The sequence below is a fragment of the Triturus cristatus genome, chromosome 3_2, assembly GCF_964204655.1.
Source record: "Triturus cristatus chromosome 3_2, aTriCri1.1, whole genome shotgun sequence".
Taxonomy (NCBI): Eukaryota; Metazoa; Chordata; class Amphibia; order Caudata; family Salamandridae; genus Triturus; species Triturus cristatus.
Genome location: NC_140584.1, coordinates 612,362,083 through 612,386,888, shown reverse-complemented (window position 1 = coordinate 612,386,888; position 24,806 = coordinate 612,362,083). Strand labels below are relative to the sequence as shown.

Sequence of the window (24,806 nt, the reverse complement as noted above, 5' to 3'; positions counted from 1 at the left end):
GTGCTATTCTCATTGTTGCCATGGGCACTAATCCCATTGGTATCATCAGCGCTATTCTCATTGTTGGCCTGGGCACTAGTCCCATTGGTATCATCAGCGCCATTCTCATTGTTGGCATCAGCACTAGTCCCATTCGTATCATCAGCGCTATTCTCATTGCTGGCATCGGCACTAGTCCCATTGGCATCATCAGCGCTATTCTCATTGTTGTCAGGAGCACTAGTCCCATGGTTATCAGTGCTATTCTCTTTGTTGGCATCGGCACTAGTCCCGTTGTTATCATCAGTGCTATTCTCATTGTTGGCATCGGAACTAGTCTCCTTGTTATCATCAGTGCTATTCTCATTGTTGGCATTGGCACTACTCTCATTTTTATCATCAGTGCTATTTTCATTGTTGGCATCGGCACTAGTCTCATTGGTATCATCAGTGTTATTCTCATTGTTGACATCGGCACTATTCCCATTGTTATCATCAGTGCTATTCTCATTGTTGTCATGGGCACTAGTCCCTTGGTTATCAGTGCTATTCTCATTGTTGGCATCGGCACTAGTCTCATTGGTATCATCAGCGCTATTCTCATTGTTGTCATGGGCTCTTCTCCCATTGGTATCATCAGTGCTGTTCTCATTGTTGTCATGGGTACTAGTCCCATTGTTATCATCAGTGCTATTCTCATTGTTGTCATGGGCACTAGTCCCTTGGTTATCAGTGCTATTCTCATTGTTGGCATCGGCACTAGTCTCATTGGTATCATCAGCGCTATTCTCATTGTTGTCATGGGCTCTTCTCCCATTGGTATCAACAGTGCTATTCTCATTGTTGGCATCAGCACTAGTCCCATTGTTATCATCAGCGCTATTCTCATTGTTGTCAGGAGCATTAGTCCCATTGTTATCATCAGTGCTATTCTCATTGTTGGCATGGGCACTAGTCCCATTGTTATCATCAGCGCTATTCTCATTGTTGGCATGGGCACTAGTCCCATTGTTATCATCAGCGCTATTCTCATTGTTGGCATCGGCACTAGTCCCATTGGTATCATCAGCGGTATTCTCATTGTTGTCATGGGCACAAGTCCCATGGTTATCAGTGCTATTCTCATTGTTGTCATGGGCACTAGTCCCATTGTCATCATCAGTGTTATTCTCATTGTTGTCATCGGTACTAGTCCCATGGTTATCAGTTCTATTCTCATTGTTGGCATTGTCACTAGTCCCATTGGTATCGTCAGCGCTATTCTCATTGTTGGCAGCGGCACTTGTCTGATTGTTATCATCAGCTCTATTCTCATTGTTGCCATTGGCACTAGCCCCATTGGTATCATCAGCGCTATTCTCATTGTTAGCCTGGTCACTAGTCCCATTGGTATCATCAGGGCTATTCTCATTGTTGGCATCAGCACTAGTCCCATTCGTATCATCAGCGCTATTCTCATTTCTGGCATCGGCACTAGTCCCATTGGTATCATCAGCACTATTCTCATTGTTGTCAGGAGCACTAGTCCCATGGTTATCAGTGCTATTCTCATTGCTGTCATAAGAAATAGTCCCATTGCTATGATCAGTGCTATTCTCTTTGTTGGCATCGCCACTAGTCCCATTGTTACCATCAGTGCTATTCTCATTGTTGGCATCGGAACTAGTCTCCATGTTATCATCAGTGCTATTCTCATTGTTGTCATGGGCACTAGCCCCATTGGTATTATCAGCGCTATTCTCATTGTTGTCATGGGCACTAGTCCCATGGTTATCATCGCTATTCTCATTGTTGGCATTGGCACTACTCTCATTTTTATCATCAGTGCTATTTTCATTGTTGGCATCGGCACTAGTCTCATTGGTATCATCAGTGTTATTCTCATTGTTGGCATCGGCACTATTCCCATTGTTATCATCAGTGCTATTCTCATTGTTGTCATGGGCACTAGTCCCTTGGTTATCAGTGCTATTCTCATTGTTGGCATCGGCACTAGTCTCATTGGTATCATCAGCGCTATTCTCATTGTTGTCATGGGCTCTTCTCCCATTGGTATCATCAGTGCTGTTCTCATTGTTGTCATGGGTACTAGTCCCATTGTTATCATCAGTGCTATTCTCATTGTTGTCATGGGCACTAGTCCCTTGGTTATCAGTGCTATTCTCATTGTTGGCATCGGCACTAGTCTCATTGGTATCATCAGCGCTATTCTCATTGTTGTCATGGGCTCTTCTCCCATTGGTATCAACAGTGCTATTCTCATTGTTGGCATCAGCACTAGTCCCATTGTTATCATCAGCGCTATTCTCATTGTTGTCATGGTCATTAGTCCCATGGTTATCAGTGCTATTCTCATTGTTGGCATCGGGACTAGTCCCATTGTTATCATCAGTGCTATTCTCATTGTTGGCATCGGCACTCCTCACATTGGTATAATCAGTGCTATTCTCATTGTTGTCATGGGCACTAGTCCCATTGGTATCATCAGCGCTATTCTCATTGTTGTCATCAGCACTAGTCCCATTGTTATCATCAGCGCTATTCTCATTGTTTGTCATGAGCACTAGGCCAATTGTTATCATCAGCGCTATTCTCATTGTTGTCATGGGCACTAGTCCCATTGTTATCATTAGCGCTATTCTCATTTTTGGCATGGGCACTAGTCCCATTGTTATCATCAGCGCTATTCTCATTGTTGGCATCGGCACTAGTCCCTTTGTTATCATCAGCACTATTCTCATTGTTTGCATGGGCACTAGCCCCATTGTTATCATCAGCGCTATTCTCATTGTTGGCATCGGCACTAGTCCCATTGGAATCATCAGCGCTATTCTCCTTGTTGTCGTGGGCACAAGTCCCATGGTTATCAGTGCTATTCTCATTGTTGTCATGGGCATTAGTCCCATTGTCATCATCAGTGCTATTCTCATTGTTTTCATGGGCACTAGCCCCATGGTTATCAATGCTATTCTCATTGTTGGCATCGTCACTAGTCCCATTGGTATCATCAGTGCTATTCTCATTGTTTGCATTGGCACTAGTCCCATTGGTATCATCAGCGCTATTCTCATTGTTTTCATGAGCACTAGTTCCATTGGTATCATCAGCGCTATTCTCATTGTTGGCATCGGCACTGGTCCCATTGGTATCATCTCGCTATTCTCATTGTTGTCATGGGCAGTAGTCCCATTGGTATCATCAGCGCTATTCTCATTGTTGTCATGGGCATGAGTCCCATTGGTATCATCAGCGCTATTCTCATTGTTGGCATCGGCACTTGTCCCATTGGTATCATCAGCGCTATTCTCATTGTTGGCATCGGCACTTGTCCGATTGTTATCATCAGTGCTATTCTCATTGTTGCCATGGGCACTAATCCCATTGGTATCATCAGCGCTATTCTCATTGTTGGCCTGGGCACTAGTCCCATTGGTATCATCAGCGCCATTCTCATTGTTGGCATCAGCACTAGTCCCATTCGTATCATCAGCGCTATTCTCATTGCTGGCATCGGCACTAGTCCCATTGGCATCATCAGCGCTATTCTCATTGTTGTCAGGAGCACTAGTCCCATGGTTATCAGTGCTATTCTCTTTGTTGGCATCGGCACTAGTCCCGTTGTTATCATCAGTGCTATTCTCATTGTTGGCATCGGAACTAGTCTCCTTGTTATCATCAGTGCTATTCTCATTGTTGTCATGGGCACTAGCCCCATTGGTATTATCAGCGCTATTCTCATTGTTGTCATGGGCACTAGTCTCATGGTTATCAGTGCTATTCTCATTGTTGGCATCAGCACTACTCCCATTGGTATCATCAGCGCTATTCTCATTGTTGGCATCGACACTACTCTCATTGTTATCAGTGCTATTCTCATTGTTGTCATAGGCACTAGTCCCATGGTTATCAGTGCTATTCTCATTGTTGGCATCGGCACTAGTCCTATTGTTATCATCAGTGCTATTCTCATTGTTAGCATCGGCACTAGTCCCATTGGTATCATCAGCGCTATTCTCATTGTTGTCATGGGCACTTCTCCCATTGGTATCATCAGTGCTGTTCTCATTGTTGTCATCGGCACTAGTCTCATTGTTATCATCAGTGCTATTCTCATTGTTGGCATCGGCAGTGGCACTAGTCTCATTATCAGCACTAATCTTATTGTTCTCGTTAGCACTAGTCCCACTGTTATCATCAGAGCTATAGTCATTGTTATCATCCGTGCTCTTCTCATTGTTGTCATGGGCACTAGTCCCATGGTTATCTGTGCCATTCTCATTGTTGGCATCAGCACTACTCCCATTGTTATCATCAGCGCTATTCTCATTGTTGTCATGGGCATTAGTTCCATGGTTATCAGTGCTATTCTCATTGTTGGCATCAGCACTAGTCCCATTGTTATCATCAGTGCTATTCTCATTGTTGGCATAGGCACTTGTCACATTGGTATCATCAGCGCTATTCTCATTGTTGTTATGGGCACTAGTCCCATTGGTATCATCAGCTCTATTCTCATTGTTGTCATCGGCACTAGTCCCATTGTTATCATCAGCGCTATTCTCATTGTTGTCATGGGCACTAGGCCCATTGTTATCATCAGCGCTATTCTCATTGTTTGCATGGGCACTAGTCCCATTGTTATCATCAGTGCTATTCTCATTGTTGGCATCGGCACTAGTCCCATTGGTATCATCAGCGCTATTCTTATTGTTGTCATGGGCACAAGTCCCATGGTTATCAGTGCTATTCTCAGTGTTGTCATGGGCATTAGTCTCATTGTTATCATCAGCGCTATTCTCATTGTTTTCATGGGCACTAGTCCCATTGGTATCATCAGCGCTATTCTCATTGTTGGCATCGGCACTAGTCCCATTGGTATCATCAGCGCTATTCTCATTGTTGTCATGGGCATTAGTCCCATTGGTATCATCAGCGCTATTCTCATTGTTGGCATCGGCACTTGTCCCATTGGTATCATCAGCGCTATTCTCATTGTTGGCATCGGCACTTGTCCAATTGTTATCATCAGCGCTTTTCTCATTGTTGCCATGGGCACTAGTCCCATTGGTATCATCAGCGCTATTCTCATAGTTGGCCTGCACACTAGTCCCATTGGTATCATCAGCGCTATTCTCATTGTTGCCATGGGCACTAGTCCCATTGGTATCATCAGCGCTATTCTCATTGTTGGCATCAGCACTAGTCCCATTCGTATCATCAGCGCTATTCTCATTGCTGGCATCGGCACTAGTCCCATTGGTATCATCAACGCTATTCTCATTGTTGGCATCGGCACTAGGCTCATTGTTATCATCAGTGCTATTCTCATTGATGTCATGGGCTCTAGCCCCACTGGTATCATCAATCATCATCGCTATTCTCATTGTTGTCATGGGCACTAGTCCCATGGTTATCAGTGCTATTCTCATTGTTGGCATCGGCACTAGACACATTGGTATCATCAGCGCTATTCTCATTGTTGGCATCGGCACTACTCTCATTTTTATCATCAGTGCTATTTTCATTGTTGGCATCGGCACTAGTCCCATTGTTATCACCAGTGCTATTCTCATTGTTGTCATGGGCACTAGTCCCATGGTTATCAGTGCTATTCTCATTGTTGGCATAGACACTAGTCCCATTGGTATCATCAGTGCTATTCTCATTGTTGGCATCGGCACTAGTCCCATTCGTATCATCAGTGCTATTCTCATTGTTGGCATCAGCACTAGTCCCATTGGTATCATCAGCGCTATTCTCATTGTTGGCATCGGCACTAGTCCCATTGGTATCATCAGTGCTATTCTCATTGTTGTCATGGGCACAAGTCCCATGGTTATCAGTGCTATTCTCATTGTTGTCATGGGCATTAGTCTCATTGTCATCATCAGTGCTATTCTCATTGTTTTCATGGGCACTAGCCCCATGGTTATCAGTGCTATTCTCATTGTTGGCATCGTCACTAGTCCCATTGGTATCATCAGTGCTATTCTCATTGTTCGCATCAGGACTAGTCCCATTGGTATCATCAGCGCTATTCTCATTGTGTTCATGGCCACTAGTCCCATTGGTATCATCAGCGCTATTCTCATTGATGGCATCGGCACTAGTCCCATTGGTATCATCGCGCTATTCTCATTGTTGTCATCGGCACTAGTCCCATTGGTATCATCAGTGCTATTCTCATTGTTGTCATGGGCATTAGTCCCATTGGTATCATCAGCGCTATTCTCATTGTTGGCATCGGCACTTGTCCCATTGGTATCATCAGCGCTATTCTCATTGTTGGCATCGGCACTTGTCCGATTGTTATCATCAGCGCTTTTCTCATTCTTGCCATAGGCACTAGTCCCATTGGTATCATCAGCGCTATTCTCATTGTTGGCCTGGGCACTAGTCCCATTGGTATCATCAGCGCTATTCTCATTGTTGGCATCAGCACTAGTCCCATTGGTATCATCAGCGCTATTCTCATTGTTGCCAGGAGCACTAGTCCAATGGTTATCAGTGCTATTCTCATTGCTCTCATAAGCAATAGTCCCATTGCTATCATCAGTGATTTTCTCTTTGTTGGCATCGGCACTAGTCCCATTGTTATCATCATTGCTATTCTCATTGTTGGCATCGGCACTAGTCTCATTGTTATCATCAGTGCTGCTCTCATTTTTGTCATGGGCTCTAGCCCTATTGGTATCATCAGCGCTATTCTAATTGTTGTCATGGGCACTAGTCCTATGGTTATCAGTGCTAATCTCATTGTTGGCATCGGCACTAGACACATTGGTATCATCAGCGCTATTCTCATTGTTGTCATGGGCACTTCTCCCATTGGTATTATCAGTGCTGTTCTCATTGTTGTCATGGGCACTAGTCCCATTGTTTTTATCAGTGCTATTCTCATTGTTGTCATCGGCACTAGTCCCATTGTTATCATCAGTGCTATTCTAATTGTTGGCATCGGCAGTGGCACCAGTCCCATTTTAATCATCAGCACTATTCTTAGTGTTCTCGTTAGCACTAGTCCCACTGTTATCATCAGAGCTATAGTGATTGTTATCATCCGTGCTATTCTCATTGTTGTCATAGGCACTAGTCCCATGGTTATCAGTGCTATTCTCATTGTTGGCATCAGCACTAGTCCCATTGTTATCATCAGCGCTATTCTCATTTTTTTCATGGGCCCTAGTCCCATGGTTATCAGTGCTATTCTCATTGTTGACATCGGCACTAGTCCCATTGTTATCATCAATGCTATTCTCAATGTTGGCATCGGCACTCGTCCTATTGGTATTATCAGCGCTATTCTCATTTTCATGGGCACTAGTCCCATTGGTATCATCAGCGCTATTCTCATTGTGGTCATCGGCACTGGTCCCATTGTTATCATCAGCGCTTTTCTCATTGTTGTCATGGGCACTAGGCCCATTGTTATCATCAGCGCTATTCTCCTTGTTGTCATCGGCACTAGTCCCATTGTTAGCATTAGCGCTATTCTCATTGTTGGCATGGGCACTAGTCCCATTGATATCATCAGCGCTATTCTCATTGTTGGTATCGGCACTAGTGTCATTGTTATCAACAGCGCTATTCCCATTGTTGTCATGAGCACTACTCCCATGATTGTCAGTGCTATTCTCATTGTTGGCATCGGCACTAGTCCCATTGTTATCATCAGTGCTATTCTCATTGTTGGCATTGGCACTCGTCCCATTGGTATCATCAGTGCTATTCATTGTTGTCATGGGCACTAGTCCCATTGGTATCATCAGCGCTATTCTCATTGTTGTGAGCGGCACTAGTCAAATTGTTATCATTAGCGCTATTCTCATTGTTGTCATGGGCACTAGTCCCATTGTTATCATCAGCGCTATTCTCATTGTTGTCATCGGCACTAGTCCCACTGTTATCATCAACGCTATTCTCAGTGTTGGCATTGGCACTAGTCCCATTGTTATCATCAGTGCTATTCTCATTGTTGTCAGGAGCACTAGTCCCATTGTTATCAACAGCGCTATTCTCATTGTTGGCATTGGCACTAGTCCCATTGTTATCATCAGCGCTATTCTCATTGTTGTCATGGGCACTAATCCCATTGTTATCATCAGTGCTATTCTCATTGTTGGCATCGGCACTAGTCTCATTGGTATCATCTGTGCTATCCTCATTGTTGTCAGGAGCACTAGTCCCATTGTTATCATCAGCGCTATTCTCATTGTTGCCTGGGGCACTAGTCCCATTGGTATCATCAGCGCTATTCTCATTGTTGTCATGGGCATTAGTCCCATTGGTATCATTAGCGCTATTCTCATTGTTAGCATCGGCACTTGTCCCATTGGTATTATCAGCGCTATTCTCATTGTTGGCATCGGCACTTGTCCGATTGTTATCATCAGCGCTTTTCTCATTGTTGCCATGGGCACTAGTCCCTTTGGTATCATCAGCGCTATTCTCATTGTTGGCCAGGGCACTAGTCCCATTGGTATCATCAGCGCTATTCTCATTGTTGCCATGGGCACTAGTCCCATTGGTATCATCAGCGCTATTCTCATTGTTGGCATCAGCACTAGTCCCATTCGTATCATCAGCGGTATTCTCATTGCTGGCATCGGCACTAGTCCCATTGGTATCATCAGCGCTATTCTCATTGTTGTCAGGAGCACTAGTCCCATGGTTATCTGTGCTATTCTCATTGCTCTCATAAGCAATAGTCCCATTGCTATCATCAGTGCTATTCTCTTTGTTGGCATCGGCACTAGTCCCATTGTTATCATCAGTGCTATTCTCATTGTTGGCATCGGCACTAGGCTCATTGTTATCATCAGTGCTATTCTCATTGATGTCATGAGCTCTAGCCCCACTGGTATCATCAATCATCAGCGCTATTCTCAATGTTGTCATGGGCACTAGTCCCATGGTTATCAGTGCTATTCTCATTGTTGGCATCGGTACTAGACACATTGGTATCATCAGCACTATTCTCATTGTTGATATCGGCACTACTCTCATTGTTATCATCAGTGCTATTTTCATTGTTGGCATCGGTACTAGTCCCATTGGTATCATCAGTGCTTTTCTCATTGTTGGCATCGGCACTAGTCCCATTGTTATCACCAGTGCTATTCTCATTATTGTCATGGGCACTAGTCCCATGGTTATCAGTGCTATTCTCATTGTTGGCATAGACATTAGTCCCATTGGTATCATCAGTGCTATTCTCATTGTTGGCATCGGCACTAGTCTCATTGGAATCATCATTGCTATTCTCATTGTTGGCATCGGCACTAATCCCATTGGTATCATCTGTGCTATCCTCATTGTTGTCAGGAGCACTAGTCCCATTGGTATCATCAGCGCTATTCTCATTGTTGGCATTGGCACTAGTCCCATTGGTATCATCAGTGCTATTCTCATTGTTGTCATGGGCACCAGTCCCATGGTTATCAGTGCTATTCTCATTGTTGTCATGGGCATTAGTCCCATTGTCATCATCAGTGCTATTCTCATTGTTTTCATGGGCACTAGCCCCATGGTTATCAGTGCTATTCTCTTTGTTGGCATCGTCACTAGTCCCATTGGTATCATCAGTGCTATTCTCATTGTTCGCATCAGGACAAGTCCCATTGGTATCTTCAGCGCTATTCTCATTGTTTTCATGTGCACTAGTCCCATTGGTATCATCAGCGCTATTCTCATTGTTGGCATCGGCACTAGTCCCATTGGTATCATCGCGCTATTCTCATTGTTGTCATGGGCACTAGTCCCATTGGTATCATCAGCGCTATTCTCATTATTGTCATGGGCATTAGTCCCATTGGAATCATCAGTGCTATTCTCATTGTTGGCATCAGCACTTGTCCCATTGGTATCATCAGTGCTATTCTCATTGTTGGCATCGGCACTTGTCCGATTGTTATCATCAGGGCTTTTCTCATTCTTGCCATGGGCACTAGTCCCTTTGGTATCATCAGCGCTATTCTCATTGTTGTCATGAGCACTAGTCCCATGGTTATCAGTGCTATTCTCATTGTTGGCATCGGCACTAGTCCCATTGTTATCATCAGTGCTATTCCCATTGTTGGCATCGGCACTCGTCCCATTGGTATCATCAGCGCTATTCATTGTTGTCATGGGCACTAGTCCCATTGGTATCATCAGCGATATTCTCATTGTTGTGATCGGCACTAGTCAAATTGTTATCATCAGCGCTATTCTCATTGTTGTCCTGGGCACTAGTCCCATTGTTATCATCAGCGCTATTCTCATTGTTGTCATCAGCACTACTCTCATTGTTATCATCAGCGCTATTCTCATTGTTGGCATTGGTACAAGTCCCATTGTTATCATCAGCGCTATTTTCAGTGTTGGCATCGGTACTAGTCCCATTGTTATCATCAGAGCTATTCTCAGTGTTGACATCGGCACTAGTCCCATTGTTATCACCAGTGCTATTCTCATTGTTGTCAGGAGCACTAGTCCCATTGTTATCATCAGCGCTATTGTCATTGTTGGCATCAGCACTAGTCCCATTGTTATCATCAGCGCTATTCTCATTGTTGTCATGGCCACTAGTCCCATGGTTATCATCAGTGCTATTCTCATTGTTGGCATCGGCACTAGTCCCATTGGTATCATCATTGCTATCTTCATTGTTGTCAGGAGCACTAGTCCCATTGTTATCATCAGCGCTATTCTCATTGTTGCCAGGGATACTAGTCCCATTGTTATTATCAGCGTTATTCTCATTGTTGGCATCAGCACTAGTTCCATTGGTATTATCAGGCGCTATTCTCATTGTTGCCATCGGCACTAGTCCCATTGTTATCATCAGTGCTATTCTCATTGTTGGGATCGGCACTAGTCCCATTGTTATCATCAGTGCTATTCTCATTGTTGGCATTGGCACTCGTCCCATTGGTATCATCAGTGCTATTCATTGTTGTCATGGGCACTAGTCCCATTGGTATCATCAGCGCTATTCTCATTGTTGTGAGCGGCACTAGTCAAATTGGTATCATCAGCGCTATTCTCATTGTGGTCATCGGCACTGGTCCCATTGTTATCATCAGCGCTATTCTCATTGTTGTCATGGGCACTAGGCCCATTGTTATCATCAGCGCTATTCTCCTTGTTGTCATCGGCACTAGTCCCATTGTTAGCATTAGCGCTATTCTCATTGTTGGCATGGGCACTAGTCCCATTGATATCATTAGCGCTATTCTCATTGTTGGTATCGGCACTAGTGCCATTGTTATCATCAGAGCTATTCTCAGTGTTGACATCGGCACTAGTCCCATTGTTATCACCAGTGCTATTCTCATTGTTGTCAGGAGCACTAGTCCCATTGTTATCATCAGCGCTATTGTCATTGTTGGCATCAGCACTAGTCCCATTGTTATCATCAGCGCTATTCTCATTGTTGTCATGGCCACTAGTCCCATGGTTATCATCAGTGCTATTCTCATTGTTGGCATCGGCACTAGTCCCATTGGTATCATCATTGCTATCTTCATTGTTGTCAGGAGCACTAGTCCCATTGTTATCATCAGCGCTATTCTCGTTGTTGCCAGGGATACTAGTCCCATTGTTATTATCAGCGTTATTCTCATTGTTGGCATCAGCACTAGTTCCATTGGTATTATCAGGCGCTATTCTCATTGTTGCCATCGGCACTAGTCCCATTGTTATCATCAGTGCTATTCTCATTGTTGGGATCGGCACTAGTCCCATTGTTATCATCAGTGCTATTCTCATTGTTGGCATTGGCACTCGTCCCATTGGTATCATCAGTGCTATTCATTGTTGTCATGGGCACTAGTCCCATTGGTATCATCAGCGCTATTCTCATTGTTGTGAGCGGCACTAGTCAAATTGGTATCATCAGCGCTATTCTCATTGTGGTCATCGGCACTGGTCCCATTGTTATCATCAGCGCTATTCTCATTGTTGTCATGGGCACTAGGCCCATTGTTATCATCAGCGCTATTCTCCTTGTTGTCATCGGCACTAGTCCCATTGTTAGCATTAGCGCTATTCTCATTGTTGGCATGGGCACTAGTCCCATTGATATCATCAGCGCTATTCTCATTGTTGGTATCGGCACTAGTGCCATTGTTATCATCAGCGCTATTCCCATTGTTGTCATGAGCACTACTCCCATGATTGTCAGTGCTATTCTCATTGTTGGCATCGGCACTAGTCCCATTGTTATCATCAGTGCTATTCTCATTGTTGGCATTGGCACTCGTCCCATTGGTATCATCAGTGCTATTCATTGTTGTCATGGGCACTAGTCCCATTGGTATCATCAGCGCTATTCTCATTGTTGTGAGCGGCACTAGTCAAATTGTTATCATTAGCGCTATTCTCATTGTTGTCATGGGCACTAGTCCCATTGTTCTCATCAGCGCTATTCTCATTGTTGTCATCGGCACTAGTCCCACTGTTATCATCAACGCTATTCTCAGTGTTGGCATTGGCACTAGTCCCATTGTTATCATCAGTGCTATTCTCATTGTTGTCAGGAGCACTAGTCCCATTGTTATCAACAGCGCTATTCTCATTGTTGGCATCGGCACTAGTCCCATTGTTATCATCAGCGCTATTCTCATTGTTGTCATGGGCACTAATCCCATTGTTATCATCAGTGCTATTCTCATTGTTGGCATCGGCACTAGTCTCATTGGTATCATCTGTGCTATCCTCATTGTTGTCAGGAGCACTAGTCCCATCGTTATCATCAGCGCTATTCTCATTGTTGCCTGGGGCACTAGTCCCATTGGTATCATCAGCGCTATTCTCATTGTTGTCATGGGCATTAGTCCCATTGGTATCATCAGCGCTATTCTCATTGTTAGCATCGGCACTTGTCCCATTGGTATTATCAGCGCTATTCTCATTGTTGGCATCGGAACTTGTCCGATTGTTATCATCAGCGCTTTTCTCATTGTTGCCATGGACACTAGTCCCTTTGGTATCATCAGCGCTATTCTCATTGTTGGCCTGGGCACTAGTCCCATTGGTATCATCAGCGCTATTCTCATTGTTGCCATGGGCACTAGTCCCATTGGTATCATCAGCGCTATTCTCATTGTTGGCATCAGCACTAGTCCCATTCGTATCATCAGCGGTATTCTCATTGCTGGCATCGGCACTAGTCCCATTGGTATCATCAGCGCTATTCTCATTGTTGTCAGGAGCACTAGTCCCATGGTTATCTCTGCTATTCTCATTGCTCTCATAAGCAATAGTCCCATTGCTATCATCAGTGCTATTCTCTTTGTTGGCATCGGCACTAGTCCCATTGTTATCATCAGTGTTATTCTCATTGTTGGCATCAGCACTAGGCTCATTGTTATCATCAGTGCTATTCTCATTGATGTCATGGGCTCTAGCCCCACTGGTATCATCAATCATCAGCGCTATTCTCATTGTTGTCATGGGCACTAGTCCCATGGTTATCAGTGCTATTCTCATTGTTGGCATCGGTACTAGACACATTGGTATCATAGGCACTATTCTCATTTTTGATATCGGCACTACTCTCATTGTTATCATCAGTGCTATTTTCATTGTTGGCATCGGTACTAGTCCCATTGGTATCATCAGTGCTATTCTCATTGTTGGCATCGGCACTAGTCCCATTGTTATCACCAGTGCTATTCTCATTGTTGTCATGGGCACTAGTCCCATGGTTATCAGTGCTATTCTCATTGTTGGCATAGACACTAGTCCCATTGGTATCATCAGTGCTATTCTCATTGTTGGCATCGACACTAGTCCCATTGGTATCATCATTGCTATTCTCATTGTTGGCATTGGCACTAGTCCCATTGGTATCATCTGTGCTATCCTCATTGTTGTCAGGAGCACTAGACCCATTGGTATCATCAGCGCTATTCTCATTGTTGGCATTGGCACTAGTCCCATTGGTATCATCAGTGCTATTCTCATTGTTGTCAGGAGCACTAGACCCATTGGTATCATCAGCGCTATTCTCATTGTTGGCATTGGCACTAGTCCCATTGGTACCATCAGTGCTATTCTCATTGTTGTCATGGGCACCAGTCCCATGGTTATCAGTGCTATTCTCATTGTTGTCATGGGCATTAGTCCCATTGTCATCATCAGTGCTATTCTCATTGTTTTCATGGTCACTAGCCCCATGGTTATCAGTGCTATTCTCATTGTTGGCATCATCACTAGTCCCATTGGTATCATCAGTGCTATTCTCATTGTTCGCATCAGGACAAGTCCCATTGGTATCTTCAGCGCTATTCTCATTGTTTTCATGGGCACTAGTCCCATTGGTATCATCAGCGCTATTCTCATTGTTGGCATCGGCACTAGTCCCATTGGTATTATCGCGCTATTCTCATTCTTGCCATGGGCACTAGTCCCTTTGGTATCATCAGCGCTATTCTCATTGTTGTCATGAGCACTAGTCCCATGGTTATCAGTGCTATTCTCATTGTTGGCATCGGCACTAGTCCCATTGTTATCATCAGTGCTATTCCCATTGTTGGCATCGGCACTCGTCCCATTGGTATCATCAGCGCAATTCATTGTTGTCATGGGCACTAGTCCCATTGGTATCATCAGCGATATTCTCATTGTTGTGATCGGCACTAGTCAAATTGTTATCATCAGCGCTATTCTCATTGTTGTCATGGGCACTAGTCCCATTGTTATCATCAGAGCTATTCTCAGTGTTGACATCGGCACTAGTCCCATTGTTATCACCAGTGCTATTCTCATTGTTGTCAGGAGCACTAGTCCCATTGTTATCATCAGCGCTATTGTCATTGTTGGCATCAGCACTAGTCCCATTGTTATCATCAGCGCTATTCTCATTGTTGTCATGGCCACGAGTCCCATGGTTATCATCAGTGCTATTCTCATTGTTGGCATCGGCACTAGTCCCATTGGTATCATCATTGCTATCTTCATTGTTGTCAGGAGCACTAGTCCCATTGTTATCATCAGCGCTATTCTCGTTGTTGCTAGGGATACTAGTCCCATTGTTATTATCAGCGTTATTCTCATTGTTGGCATCAGCACTAGTTCCATTGGTATCATCAGGCGCTATTCTCATTGTTGCCATCGGCACTAGTCCCATTGTTATCATCAGTGCTATTCTCATTGTTGGCATCGGCACTAGTCCCATTGTTATCATCAGTGCTATTCTCATTGTTGGCATTGGCACTCGTCCCATTGGTATCATCAGTGCTATTCATTGTTGTCATGGGCACTAGTCCCATTGGTATCATCAGCGCTATTCTCATTGTTGTGAGCGGCACTAGTCAAATTGTTATCATCAGCGCTATTCTCATTGTTGTCATGGGCACTAGTCCCATTGTTATCATCAGCGCTATTCTCATTGTTGTCATCGGCACTAGTCCCACTGTTATCATCAACGCGATTCTCAGTGTTGGCATTGGCACTAGTCCCATTGTTATCATCACTGCTATTCTCATTGTTGTCAGGAGCACTAGTCCCATTGTTATCAACAGCACTATTCTCATTGTTGGCATCTGCACCAGTCCCATTGTTATCATCAGCGCTATTCTCATTGTTGTCATGGGCACTAGTCCCATTGTTATCATCAGTGCTATTCTCATTGTTGGCATCGGCACTAGTCTGATTGGTATCATCTGTGCTATCCTCATTGTTGTCAGGAGCACTAGTCCCATTGTTATCATCAGCGCTATTCTCATTGTTGCCTGGGTCACTAGTCCCATTGGTATCATCAGCGCTATTCTCATTGTTGTCATGGGCATTAGTCCCATTGGTATCATCAGCGCTATTCTCATTGTTAGCATTGGCACTTGTCCCATTGGTATTATCAGCGCTATTCTCATTGTTGGCATCGGCACTTGTCCGATTGTTATCATCAGCGCTTTTCTCATTGTTGCCATGGGCACTAGTCCCTTTGGTATCATCAGCGCTATTCTCATTGTTGGCCTGGGCACTAGTCCCATTGGAATCATCAGCGCTATTCTCATTGTTGCCATGGGCACTAGTCCCATTGGTATCATCAGCGCTATTCTCATTGTTGGCATCAGCACTAGTCCCATTCGTATCATCAGCGGTATTCTCATTGCTGGCATCGGCACTAGTCCCATTGGTATCATCAGTACTATTCTCATTGTTGTCAGGAGCACTAGTCCCATGGTTATCTGTGCTATTCTCATTGCTCTCATAAGCAATAGTCCCATTGCTATCATCAGTGCTATTCTCTTTGTTGGCATCGGCACTAGTCCCATTGTTATCATCAGTGCTATTCTCATTGTTGGCATCGGCACTAGGCTCATTGTTATCATCAGTGCTATTCTCATTGATGTCATGGGCACTAGTCCCATGGTTATCAGTGCTATTCTCATTGTTGGCATCGGCACTAGACACATTGGTATCATCAGCGCTATTCTCATTGTTGACATCGGCACTACTCTCATTGTTATCATCAGTGCTATTTTCATTGTTGGCATCGGTACTAGTCCCATTGGTATCATCAGTGCTATTCTCATTGTTGGCATCGGCACTAGTCCCATTGTTATCACCAGTGCTATTCTCATTGCTGTCATGGGCACTAGTCCCATGGTTATCAGTGCTATTCTCATTGTTGGCATAGACACTAGTCCCATTGGTATCATCAGTGCTATTCTCATTGTTGGCATCAGCACTAGTCCCATTGGTATCATCTGTGCTATCCTCATTGTTGTCATGGGCACAAGTCCCATGGTTATCAATGCTATTCTCATTGTTGTCATGGGCATTAGTCCCATTGTCATCATCAGTGCTATTCTCATTGTTTTCATGGGCACTAGCCCCATGTTTATCAGTGCTATTCTCATTGTTGGCATCAGGACAAGTCCCATTGGTATCATCAGCGCTATTCTCATTGTTTTCATGGGCACTAGTCCCATTGGTATCATCAGCGCTATTCTCATTGTTGGCATCGGCACTAGTCCCATTGGTATCATCGCGCTATTCTCATTCTTGCCATGGGCACTAGTCCCTTTGGTATCATCAGCGCTATTCTCATTGTTGTCATGAGCACTAGTCCCATGGTTATCAGTGCTATTCTCATTGTTGGCATCGGCACTAGTCCCATTGTTATCATCAGTGCTATTCCCATTGTTGGCATCGGCACTCGTCCCATTGGTATCATCAGCGCAATTCATTGTTGTCATGGGCACTAGTCCCATTGGTATCATCAGCGATATTCTCATTGTTGTGATCGGCACTAGTCAAATTGTTATCATCAGCGCTATTCTCATTGTTGTCATGGGCACTAGTCCCATTGTTATCATCAGAGCTATTCTCAGTGTTGACATCGGCACTAGTCCCATTGTTATCACCAGTGCTATTCTCATTGTTGTCAGGAGCACTAGTCCCATTGTTATCATCAGCGCTATTGTCATTGTTGGCATCAGCACTAGTCCCATTGTTATCATCAGCGCTATTCTCATTGTTGTCATGGCCACGAGTCCCATGGTTATCATCAGTGCTATTCTCATTGTTGGCATCGGCACTAGTCCCATTGGTATCATCATTGCTATCTTCATTGTTGTCAGGAGCACTAGTCCCATTGTTATCATCAGCGCTATTCTCGTTGTTGCTAGGGATACTAGTCCCATTGTTATTATCAGCGTTATTCTCATTGTTGGCATCAGCACTAGTTCCATTGGTATCATCAGGCGCTATTCTCATTGTTGCCATCGGCACTAGTCCCATTGTTATCATCAGTGCTATTCTCATTGTTGGCATCGGCACTAGTCCCATTGTTATCATCAGTGCTATTCTCATTGTTGGCATTGGCACTCGTCCCATTGGTATCATCAGTGCTATTCATTGTTGTCATGGGCACTAGTCCCATTGGTATCATCAGCGCTATTCTCATTGTTGTGAGCGGCACTAGTCAAATTGTTATCATCAGCGCTATTCTCATTGTTGTCATGGGCACTAGTCCCATTGTTATCATCAGCGCTATTCTCATTGTTGTCATCGGCACTAGTCCCACTGTTATCATCAACGCGATTCTCAGTGTTGGCATTGGCACTAGTCCCATTGTTATCATCAGTGCTATTCTCATTGTTGTCAGGAGCACTAGTCCCATTGTTATCAACAGCACTATTCTCATTGTTGGCATCTGCACCAGTCCCATTGTTATCATCAGCGCTATTCTCATTGTTGTCATGGGCACTAGTCCCATTGTTATCATCAGTGCTATTCTCATTGTTGGCATCGGCACTAGTCTGATTGGTATCATCTGTGCTATCCTCATTGTTGTCAGGAGCACTAGTCCCATTGTTATCATCAGCGCTATTCTCATTGTTGCCTGGGTCACTAGTCCCATTGGTATCATCAGCGCTATTCTCATTGTTGTCATGGGCATTAGTCCCATTGGTATCATCAGCGCTATTCTCATTGTTAGCATTGGCACTTGTCCCATTGGTATTATCAGCGCTATTCTCATTGTTGGCATCGGCACTTGTCCGATTGTTATCATCAGCGCTTTTCTCATTGTTGCCATGGGCACTAGTCCCTTTGGTATCATCAGCGCTATTCTCATTGTTGGCCTGGGCACTAGTCCCATTGGAATCATCAGCGCTATTCTCATTGTTGCCATGGGCACTAGTCCCATTGGTATCATCAGCGCTATTCTCATTGTTGGCATCAGCACTAGTCCCATTCGTATCATCAGCGGTATTCTCATTGCTGGCATCGGCACTAGTCCCATTGGTATCATCAGTACTATTCTCATTGTTGTCAGGAGCACTAGTCCCATGGTTATCTGTGCTATTCTCATTGCTCTCATAAGCAATAGTCCCATTGCTATCATCAGTGCTATTCTCTTTGTTGGCATCGGCACTAGTCCCATTGTTATCATCAGTGCTATTCTCATTGTTGGCATCGGCACTAGGCTCATTGTTATCATCAGTGCTATTCTCATTGATGTCATGGGCACTAGTCCCATGGTTATCAGTGCTATTCTCATTGTTGGCATCGGCACTAGACACATTGGTATCATCAGCGCTATTCTCATTGTTGACATCGGCACTACTCTCATTGTTATCATCAGTGCTATTTTCATTGTTGGCATCGGTACTAGTCCCATTGGTATCATCAGTGCTATTCTCATTGTTGGCATCGGCACTAGTCCCATTGTTATCACCAGTGCTATTCTCATTGTTGTCATGGGCACTAGTCCCATGGTTATCAGTGCTATTCTCATTGTTGGCATAGACACTAGTCCCATTGGTATCATCAGTGCTATTCTCATTGTTGGCATCAGCACTAGTCCCATTGGTATCATCTGTGCTATCCTCATTGTTGTCATGGGCACAAGTCCCATGGTTATCAATGCTATTCTCATTGTTGTCATGGGCATTAGTCCCATTGTCATCATCAGTGCTATTCTCATTGTTTTCATGGGCACTAGCCCCATGTTTATCAGTGCTATTCTCATTGTTGGCATCAGGACAAGTCCCATTGGTATCATCAGCGCTATTCTCATTGTTTTCATGGGCACTAGTCCCATTGGTATCATCAGCGCTATTCTCATTGTTGGCATCGGCACTAGTCCCATTGGTATCATCGCGCTATTCACATTGTTGTCATGGGCACTAGTCCCATTGGTATCATCAGCGCTATTTTCATTGTTGTCATGGGCATTAGTCCCATTGGAATCATCAGTGCTATTCTCATTGTTGGCATCGGCACTTGTCCCATTGGTATCATCAGCGCTATTCTCATTGTTGGCATCGGCATTTGTCCGTTTGTTATCATCAGCACTTTTCTCATTCTTGCCATGGGCACTAGTCCCATTGGTATCATCAGCGCTATTCTCATTGTTGTCATGAGCACTAGTCCCATGGTTATCAGTGCTATTCTCATTGTTGGCATCGGCACTAGTCCCATTGTTATCATCAGTGCTATTCTCATTGTTGGCATCGGCACTCATCCCATTGGTATCATCAGCGCTATTCATTGTTGTCATCGGCACTAGTCCCATTGGTATCATCTGTGCTATCCTCATTGTTGTCAGGAGCACTAGTCCCATTGGTATCATCAGCGCTATTCTCATTGTTGGCATTGGCACTAGTCCCATTGGTATCATCAGTGCTATTCTCATTGTTGTCATGGGCACAAGTCCCATGGTTATCAGTGCTATTCTCATTGTTGTCATGGGCATTAGTCCCATTGTCATCATCAGTGCTATTCTCATTGTTTTCATGGGCACTAGCCCCATGTTTATCAGTGCTATTCTCATTGTTGGCATCAGGACAAGTCCCATTGGTATCATCAGCGCTATTCTCATTGTTTTCATGGGCACTAGTCCCATTGGTATCATCAGCGCTATTCTCATTGTTGGCATTGGCACTAGTCCCATTGGTATCATCGCGCTATTCTCATTGTTGTCATGGGCACTAGTCCCATTGGTATCATCAGCGCTATTCTCATTGTTGTCATGGGCATTAGTCCCATTGGAATCATCAGTGCTATTCTCATTGTTGGCATCGGCACTTGTCCCATTGGTATCATCAGCGCTCTTCTCATTGTTGGCATCGGCACTTGTCCGTTTGTTATTATCAGCGCTTTTCTCGTTCTTGCCATGGGCACAAGTCCCATTGGTATCATCAGCGCTATTCTCATTGTTGTCATGAGCACTAGTCCCATGGTTATCAGTGCTATTCTCATTGTTGGCATCGGCACTAGTCCCATTGTTATCATCAGTGCTATACTCATTGTTCGCATCGGCACTCGTCCCATTGCTATCATCAGCGCTATTCATTGTTGTCATGGGCACTAGTCCCATTGATATCATCAGCGATATTCTCATTGTTGTGATGGGCACTAGTCAAATTGTTATCATCAGCGCTATTCTCATTGTTGTCATCAGCACTACTCTCATTGTTATCATCAGCGCTATTCTCATTGTTGGCATTGGTACAAGTCCCATTGTTATCATCAGCGCTATTCTCAGTGTTGGCATCGGTACTAATTCCATTGTTATCATCAGCGCTATTCTCAGTGTTGACATCGGCACTAGTCCCATTGTTATCACCAGTGCTATTCTCATTGTTGTCAGGAGCACTAGTCCCATTGTTATCATCAGCGCTATTGTCATTGTTGGCATCAGCACTAGTCCCATTGTTATCATCAGCGCTATTCTCATTGTTGTCATGGCCACTAGTCCCATTGTAATCATCAATGCTATTCTCATTGTTGGCATTGGCACTAGTCCCATTGGTATCATCAGTGCTATCTTCATTGTTGTCAGGAGCACTAGTCCCATTGTTATCATCAGCGCTATTCTCGTTGTTGGCATCAGCAATAGTTCCATTGGTATCATCAGGCGCTATTCTCATTGTTGCCATCGGCACTAGTCCCATTGTTATCATCAGCGCTATTCTCATTGTTGGTATGGGCACTAGTCCCATTGTTATCATCAGCGCTATTCTCATTGTTGGCATGGGCACAAGTCCCATGGTTATCCGTGCTATTCTCATTGTTGTCATGGGCACTAGCCCCATTGGAATTATCAGCGCTATTCTCATTGTTGTCATGGGCACTATTCCCATGGTTATCAGTGCTATTCTCATTGTTGGCATCGGCACTACTCCCATTGGTATCATCAGCGCTATTCTCATTGTTGGCATCGGCACTACTCTCATTGTTATCAGTGCTATTCTCATTGTTGTCATGGGCACTAGTCCCATGGTTATCAGTGCTATTCTCATTGTTGGCATCGGCACTAGTCCCATTGTTATCATCAGTGCTATTCTCATTGTTGTCATGGGCACTAGCCCTATTGGTATTATCAGCGCTATTCTCATTGTTGTCATGGGCACTAGTCCCATGGTTATCAGTGCTATTCTCATTGTTAGCATCGGCACTAATCCCATTGGTATCATCAGCGCTATTCTCATTGATGTCATGGGCACTTCTCCCATTGGTATCATCAGTGCTGTTCTCATTGCTGTCATGGGTACTAGTCCCATTGTTATCATCAGTGCTATTCTCATTGTTGTCAGGAGCATTAGTCCCATTGTTATCATCAGCGCTATTCTCATTGTTGGCATGGGCACTAGTCCCATTGTTATCAGCAGCACTATTCTCATTGTTGGCATGGGCACTAGTCCCGTTGTTATCATCAGCGCTATTTTCACTGTTGGCATAGGCACTAGTCCCATTGGTATCATCAGCGGTATTCTCATTGTTGTCATGGGCACAAGTCCCATGGTTATCAGTGCAATTCTCATTGTTGTCATGGGCACTAGTCCCATTGTCATCATCAGTGTTATTCTCATTGTTGGCATGGGTACTAGTCCCATGGTTATCAGTGCTATTCTCATTGTTGGCATTGTCACTAGTCCCATTGGTAACATCAGCACTATTCTCATTGTTGGCATCGGCACTTGTCTGATTGTTATCATCAGCTCTATTCTCATTGTTGCCATGGGCATTAGTCCCATTAGTATCATCAGCGCTATTCTCATTGTTGGCCTGGTCACTAGTCCCATTGGTATCATCAGCGCTATTCTCATTGTTGGCATCAGCACTAGTCCCATTCGTATCATCAGCGCTATTCTCATTTCTGGCATCGGCACTAGTCCCATTGGTATCATCAGCGCTATTCTCATTGTTGTCAGGAGCACTAGTCCCATGGTTATCAGTGCTATTCTCATTGCTGTCATAAGAAATTGTACCATTGCTATGATCAGTGCTATTCTCTTTGTTGGCATCGGCACTAGTCCCATGGTTATCATCAGTGCTATTCTCATTGTTGTCATGGCCACTAGCCCCATTGGCATTATCAGCGCTATTCTCATTGTTGTCATGGGCACTAGTCCCATGGTTACCAGTGCTATTCTCATTGTTGGCATCGGCACTACTCCCATTGGTATCATCAGCGCTATTCTCATTGTTGGCATCGGCACTACTCTCATTTTTATCATCAGTGCTATTTTCATTGTAGGCATCGGCACTAGTCTCATTGGTATCATCAGTGTTATTCTCATTGTTGGCATCGGCACTATTCCCATTGTTATCATCAGTGCTATTCTCATTGTTGTCATGGGCACTAGTCCCTTGGTTATCAGTGCTATTCTCATTGTTGGCATCGGCACTAGTCCCATTGTTATCATCAGTGCTATTCTCATTGTTAGCATCGGCACTCGTCCCATTGGTATCATCAGCGCTATTCTCATTGTTGTCATGGGCACTTCTCCCATTGGTATCATCAGTGCTGTTCTCATTGTTGTCATGGGTACTAGTCCCATTGTTATCATCAGTGCTATTCTCATTGTTGTCATCGGCACTAGTCTCATTTTTATCATCAGTGCTATTCTCATTGTTGGCATCGGCAGTGGCACTAGTCCCATTGTTATGATCAGCATTAATCTTATTGTTCTCGTAAGCACTAGTCCCACTGTTATCATCAGAGTTATTGTCATTGTTATCATCTGTGCTCTTCTCATTGTTGTCATGGGCACTAGTCCCATTGTCATCATCAGTGCTATTCTCATTGTTGGCATCGGCACTAGTCCCATTGGTATCATCAGGGCTATCTTCATTGTTGTCAGGAGCACTAGTCCCATTGGTATCATCAGCGCTATTCTCATTGTTGTGAGCGGCACTAGTCAAATTGTTATCATCAGCGCTATTCTCATTGTTGTCATGGGCACTAGTCCCATTGTTATCATCAGCGCTATTCTCATTGTTGTCATCGGCACTAGTCCCACTGTTATCATCAACGCGATTCTCAGTGTTGGCATTGGCACTAGTCCCATTGTTATCATCAGTGCTATTCTCATTGTTGTCAGGAGCACTAGTCCCATTGTTATCAACAGCACTATTCTCATTGTTGGCATCTGCACCAGTCCCATTGTTATCATCAGCGCTATTCTCATTGTTGTCATGGGCACTAGTCCCATTGTTATCATCAGTGCTATTCTCATTGTTGGCATCGGCACTAGTCTGATTGGTATCATCTGTGCTATCCTCATTGTTGTCAGGAGCACTAGTCCCATTGTTATCATCAGCGCTATTCTCATTGTTGCCTGGGTCACTAGTCCCATTGGTATCATCAGCGCTATTCTCATTGTTGTCATGGGCATTAGTCCCATTGGTATCATCAGCGCTATTCTCATTGTTAGCATTGGCACTTGTCCCATTGGTATTATCAGCGCTATTCTCATTGTTGGCATCGGCACTTGTCCGATTGTTATCATCAGCGCTTTTCTCATTGTTGCCATGGGCACTAGTCCCTTTGGTATCATCAGCGCTATTCTCATTGTTGGCCTGGGCACTAGTCCCATTGGAATCATCAGCGCTATTCTCATTGTTGCCATGGGCACTAGTCCCATTGGTATCATCAGCGCTATTCTCATTGTTGGCATCAGCACTAGTCCCATTCGTATCATCAGCGGTATTCTCATTGCTGGCATCGGCACTAGTCCCATTGGTATCATCAGTACTATTCTCATTGTTGTCAGGAGCACTAGTCCCATGGTTATCTGTGCTATTCTCATTGCTCTCATAAGCAATAGTCCCATTGCTATCATCAGTGCTATTCTCTTTGTTGGCATCGGCACTAGTCCCATTGTTATCATCAGTGCTATTCTCATTGTTGGCATCGGCACTAGGCTCATTGTTATCATCAGTGCTATTCTCATTGATGTCATGGGCACTAGTCCCATGGTTATCAGTGCTATTCTCATTGTTGGCATCGGCACTAGACACATTGGTATCATCAGCGCTATTCTCATTGTTGACATCGGCACTACTCTCATTGCTATCATCAGTGCTATTTTCATTGTTGG

At 44.2% G+C, this 24,806-nt stretch overlaps 1 protein-coding gene across 1 annotated transcript in view; it reads left to right on the top strand.

Moving 5' to 3' along the window:
* Positions 1–9,032: 9,032 nt before the first annotated feature.
* The window catches only part of LOC146857823 (uncharacterized), a 46,484-nt gene continuing 30,710 nt past the window's right edge, over positions 9,033–24,806 (top strand). The window contains exon 1 of the mRNA XM_085646849.1: positions 9,033–9,092. The gene's annotated coding sequence lies outside the window, so the exon portion shown is untranslated. The remainder of the gene's footprint in view (positions 9,093–24,806) is intronic.